Source organism: Camelus bactrianus, chromosome 30 (assembly GCF_048773025.1).
Source record: "Camelus bactrianus isolate YW-2024 breed Bactrian camel chromosome 30, ASM4877302v1, whole genome shotgun sequence".
Classification (NCBI taxonomy): domain Eukaryota; kingdom Metazoa; phylum Chordata; class Mammalia; order Artiodactyla; family Camelidae; genus Camelus; species Camelus bactrianus.
The window spans coordinates 17,491,716-17,497,715 of NC_133568.1; the positions used below are offsets into that span (position 1 = coordinate 17,491,716).

Below are 6,000 nucleotides of genomic sequence, written 5' to 3' on the forward strand. Positions count from 1 at the left end.
TCCCTGCAACAGAAACCCCAGAGCAACTCGGAGTTATCTCTCTTTGGAGACTGTTTACTTTTAATTGACCCAGAGGTGACACCCTGTGGAACTTCAGGCATCCGCCAGGGTAGGGGAGGACCCGGGAAATATTAGTTTCTCTTCTGTCCCACTCTCTGCCCTGTAATAGGCGAGAATAACACTGCCCCTGGTGTAATGAACTGAGCCTGGATTTATTACAAACCAACCACCTCTCAGTGAACCTCTCAAAGAAAGCCAGCCGTGTGGGGACGGGGCACATGGCGCTGTGGCGTGTTGTTCTCACCTCATCCACCTCCTACCAACATCCTTCAACCCAGTCAGTCAGAGAGTCTTAGGAGAAAACTTAATTTTTGCCTCCACTTGCTTTGTTTTCTGAAAAACTTTTTAAAATCTATTTCTTTATCTATTTTTTTTTTAAATAAGGCGTGCCTTAGAGTTAAGAAGCAACATACCCCATGGTTCATTCCATTCAAAGGCAGGACTATTCTGTGGGAGAATATTTTAACTTGTCTGGACTGAAGTTTAAAGCAAGCGCATCCTAAATACCTGAGTATGAATACTGTCCATTGCTCAACTTATGACTGAGGGAAGAGATATATCATGTCTTTCTCCAAAATATCCAAAACCTTCCGAAGTGGCCATTTCACTTATCTTCTTAACTCCATCCCATGCCTCTGCTATCACTCAAATCTGGTGATGGGAGGGCTGGACCGCGCCCTTCCTGCTCTGTAGGCTCTGATTGGTCTAAACTGATTAAGTATTCTTGTTCGGTGATTGGTTCATTCACCAAGGTCTAAGCCAATCAGCACATGGCTTTCTGCAGAAAGTAGTTCAGTGGTGATCCAATCAGTGCAAAGCTTAATTCTTTCACCCAGTCCTCTAACCTGGAAAAAGAAAGCGCGGACCCTGGGAGAGGCTGATACCATTTGAGACTGAGAAAGCCTGCGTGAAGTTGAAACCAAAGCACACAAAAGAAGCAGGGTCTCCAGAAATGCAGAGACCAGAGTTGGGGTCCTGATCAAACTTTGGGACGCACTTTTTTAGTTGCGGGAGCAAGAAGTCTCCGCTATTGTTTAAGCTACTTTGAGTTGATTTTTGATTGTTACTTCTAGGAAGCATACCTTCCCCTCCATGGTGTCTGAACTTCCTCCCATTAGTCCTCCGTTCCGCATCTCTATGTCGGACGTGCCTTCAACAAGTTACAGACAGAAGTAAAGGCTTGAAGATTAGATGGCTTAATCAAAGAATGCTTCTCCGAGAAAGTTCTGGAGACAACTGTAGCAAACCTAACCTAGCCAAACGAATGTCTGATTTCCATTGTCATCCTGTCTCTTTCTGCCTTCCATGTTTTGTTTTTGTTGCTGTTTCCTTTACAGGGAAAGGCCACCTTCCATCTCTCTATGTTCAAATCCCACCAGTTTCAAACCCCAGTTCCAGTGCTAACTTGTCCTTAAAGCCTCCCCTGATAGCCTCAGCTAGAAAGGCAGCCCCCTCCCAAATAACGGACCACTCACCTCAGTATGTCCTCCCCACACTCAGTATCCCAAGCAGACTCCACTGCAGGCTAAGACTCTTGACGGCTTTATCATTTGTGTTCTCCACAGCCGTTGCATATTGTGGCTGGGCCTTCTGCATCTCTTGAGATGTAGGCAAGTTTTGTTTTGAAAGGAACAAGTGCAAATAGGTTTTCTTCGGAAATTACAGGCTAAAGAAATGGCTAAAGCATTGGTTCTCAGCGTGCTGGTCCCTGGACCACACCATCAGCATCACCTGGGAACTTGTCAGAAATGCAAATTCTTGGGACCTTCAGAATCAGAAACTCTGAGGGTGGGACCCAGGAACCTGTGTTTTAATAAGCTCTCTAGGTTCTGTTGCACTTTGAAGTCTGAGAACCACTGGACTAGGGGAAGGTCTTAAACTACTGAAGAGCGAATAGGCTTGGCTTTCTAAGAGCAAGACTGAAGACCAAGTGAAGATCAAGGTGAGCTGGGGAGCCCCAAGTGTGCTGGGAGCCGCCATGGAGGAGATGGCCCTGGGAGGGGTTGGTGCTATGTATTCAGAAGTGAACTAACTGACATCTCTTCAACCTGTGTCCAACTCTTTGACCAGATGTCCAGAGTCTCCTTGTGGACAGGAGGGTGTGCCAGGTGGGTGCGCATTGGCAGAAACCTCAGTGAGGGCTCCAAACCTTTTTACATATTTTCTCTCATGTAGCGTTGGCGTTTGTTCTTTCATTTTTGCCAACTCTAAGATGACATGATCACTTTCTCCCAAGTTTCTTTACATTTCTGAATTTCCAGATGTCCTTTTTGGCAGAATTAAGCCCAGAATAACAAGGCTCCTTGCAAACCTGTCAGTAACTCAGAGACTTTATCCAGATACTCTGAGGTCCCTGGACAGAAGTTGTAGGGTATCTCAATAAAGACGTTAGGGGCAATAATAAAGATGTTGATACAGGTCTTTGGAGCTCTCCCATGAGCCCTGCTTGTGAATCTTGTCCGCCCTATCCCTCTGTGCCTGTGGCATCCTCACCTCAAAACAGGCGAGTACCCTGTTTGTTATGAACCTTCATCAATGATTTTGAAATTCCAGCCGTGGCTCCTAAAATAACCCACCCAGCTATCATCTCTGCTCAGCCACCCCTATGGCGAGCTCATTTTTGAGCATTCTCGCCCCCACTCCCAGCCCCCTCAACTTACAATGCCTGTTGTCTAAGCACAAAGGGAATTAATGCAAGACTCAACTATAGTCTTTAAGGAAAGAGGAGTCTGTGCCTAAATTTTCATAACAATCACAGATATCATCTTGTATGCATAGATTAACCTTTACCTTCCATTCCTATAGATTCACAAAAACTATTTAAATATGGTACTGATATGTACTAAAAAGCATCCTTAGATGATGTTGATAGATCTTTACTTTGCTTTTTAGATAATAAATTCACCATCAGCCATCTTCAGGCAAAAACAGTTTTTCTTATTTACTGCAGATGCATTCTAAAATATAATAATCTTTTTTCTTTGGCTCTCAAACATTTTCAAACATAGAATTTGCTTCAAAATATCTGATTTTCTGTTATTTTTGTTTAATCATTGCACTGTGTCAAAAATGTGTAGTCTGTATTACTTTCTCTTTTTTTAATGGGGGTACTGGGGATAGAACCTAGGACCTTGTGCATGCAAAGCACGCTTTCTACCATTGGGCTATTACCCTCCCCTTTACTTTAGTAGTTTGTTATGAAAGCGTCTGAAATTTTAGAGGAAAACAAAAGAGAGAGAGCGAGAGAGAAGCTTTTTAATTAACCAAGAGGAGGAACTGGCTTTTGTAGAGAAACTACGATGTGACTGATACTTTTAGGTATGTTTACTCATCTAATTCCCCCATCAATCCTGTCAAAGTGGATGTTCTGATCTTCATTTTGCAGGTGAGGACACTGGAGTTCAGACAGGCTGGAAACTGTGCTAGAGTCAGGACCTGGGTCCAAATCTGCCTCCAGAGCCTGGTCCTTACTCCTGGGCTCCACCCTGCTCCCGCCACCTCTGCCCGGATTAGGACACCTGACTGCATCCTCCTTGCAGAGACTGATGTCGACACGTAAGTGTGCAGGGGGTGATTAAAAATGAATTAAACTGGGCAGGGGGATGTCTTTGCAGGTGACGAAAACAGGAATTCTACCCTACCTAAAAATCTTCCCCAAACTGTGATTGAACGTTTTGCAAAAACTTCAAGGGACGATGCAGTTTGGGAGGTAAAATACATTTGGTTTGTTTTACATCAGGATTTACAAGAACTGATCATGCTTCTTGACCATCAATGCCTTTGAATACAAGATCTGTCAATTTGTCCATTCAGACGGTAGCTCACAACATCGTGGGTTTCAGTTCAGAAGCCTCACAGCACAGAAGCTCGTTCGATTTACTCTTAGTTGGCATGCTGCTATAAAACATCTCTTACCATTCACAGTTAACTCATCTTCAAAAATGAAGGCTACCTTTACTTAAGGAACGATTGTGGAAGGGAAATAATCAGAGAGAAGCAGCTCTAAATGCTCCTCTTGCTTTCATCTATTTTTAAATGATTGCCAGATGTCTGTAACTGACACCCTTAATCAGTGGTTTCAAAGTCTGGATGCGTCCATCAAAATGTAACGTGAGGGTGGTGCTATTTGATCAATCTCTTGGGGGTTGACTTTTTGCCTTAAATTTTTTTTTAAAATCTAACTACTCAAGTACAATGTCATACCTATAGTTAGCAATACTGTACTGTACGCTTAAAAATGTATTAACACAGTAGAGCTCAGGTTAAGTGTTCTGACCACAGTTTTAAAAAAGGAAAGAAAATCCCTTTTAACGACTCAGTGAATGCATCAGCCATCTTGAAATGCCAGATAGCTTTTTAGCAACTTTCATTCCTGTTGTCAGACAAGATCCTGCTGTGTCCGCTCGGAAAGTGGAGATTTTCGATCATCCAGATAATCCAAGTAAAAGGAATAACTTTTGACTAAAATACTCAAATATTTCAAGCAAAAGCACCTGGGCCTGAGTTACCTGGGTCGTTACCTTAGGTTTTCTTGTGACTTTACTTTGCAAAGCCCTCAGAAATCCACTCTGAGTCATCCTGTATGTTTAGTTTTTTCCTAATTATTGAGATAGCCATGATTTGAGGGACTCTTTTAAAATTATTGTCAAGCCAAAATAAACAAACTGACATTAAAAAAAAAAACCAACAATAATAGTTTCTCTAAAGGGCTCAGAATGGACCTAAATTAAAAAAGGAGAATTTGGACACTTTAAAACCCTTTCTACACAAATGCACTCTAGAGACCCAACTTGTTTCTTCTTTCTTCTAGTTCACAAGGAAACAATCTGCTTTGTTCCCTATTGCAGAAAATGTAAACCACTACATCTTTAAAGCACAGCCATTCCATATGTAAAAACCAAAGTCTCGATACTTACTTTTCAATACTTTTTGTCCAAGGAACGTGATAGGAGGGCTGGCTCGGCTGTGGGCTCCCCAGGCAGTGTGTGAGGCATTGGTGGGGCGTCCCTGGTCCCGGAACTGGGGATTCAGAGGAGTTACAGGGTTCAGGGTCTTTTCCAAAGTTTTTCAAAGCACAGCTGGGTCTGTTTCCAGCAAAGTTCCTATCTTCCTAAGAGGGAAAATTCCGTGCCTGGGGAAGTTCTGGAAGACGGGCATTTTTTTTTCCCCTGCCCATGAATGAACTAGGTCATTGCTGAAGCTGGAGAATATTTTTTAGCATCACCGTGATGAAACTTGAGGGCTGTTTCTGCAGGAGGTACAACACTTGTTGACGCTGCCGGGGAGGCCTTGGCAAAGGGGCCTGGTGAAATGCAGCCCCAGGGAGCTGATGAAACCCAGACGAGCTGTCACGATGGCTCGGAGACAGCAGCATTTGGCAGAGCCCATGCAGGACCTCAGGTTCAGGTGCTCGCCTCTTAGAAAAGCAAAATCTCACTGCTTGTTAAAGTGATTAAGGCAGTTCTCCTAGCAAGGGTCTATCAGACACTTGAAATACACATAGGAAACCCGTTGGAGGGGGGAGGGGATGGGAGGCAAAAATAAGAGTCATATGTTGTTCATTTAGAGCTGGTATATTATAGTCGTCGTTCTCTGAAGTTCTCTGAGAAAAGCAGAAGCCACAGCAAGGCAGGATCCACCCTCTTCCCCCAGGGGTGCCCTCCCCTCCTCGTCACCCCACCTTTCTCTCTCTCTCTTTCTCTCACACACACACACACAATTTTCTCTCTTTGTATTTTGACTGCGGTAGTAAAAAGAAAATAGGGGAAGACCATTAAAAATCCGCAGAAAAAATACATACCATGAACTCTGTTTTTTCAGATTGTCAAGAATCATTCATGTTGGCAAAGCACACTTTGTAACGTGGGCATTTTTTTTTAAATTGGATTTTGTCCAAATCCAAGAAAGAACATAGAAAATCCAGAAGTATGCCTCTATAAC

At 43.2% G+C, this 6,000-nt stretch overlaps 1 protein-coding gene across 7 annotated transcripts in view; it reads right to left on the minus strand.

Moving 5' to 3' along the window:
* The window catches only part of ALPK2 (alpha kinase 2), a 98,102-nt gene extending 92,391 nt beyond the window's left edge, over positions 1-5,711 (minus strand). For 2 of the 7 annotated variants that reach the window (XM_045521476.2, XM_074355442.1), the window contains exon 1: positions 4,977-5,703. The gene's annotated coding sequence lies outside the window, so the exon portion shown is untranslated. Of the gene's footprint in view, positions 1-1,142; positions 1,566-4,976 lie in introns of those variants that run through there. The other 5 variants (XR_012503357.1, XM_010961302.3, XM_074355444.1 and 2 more) reach the window with 5 other exon arrangements.
* Positions 5,712-6,000: the final 289 nt, after the last annotated feature.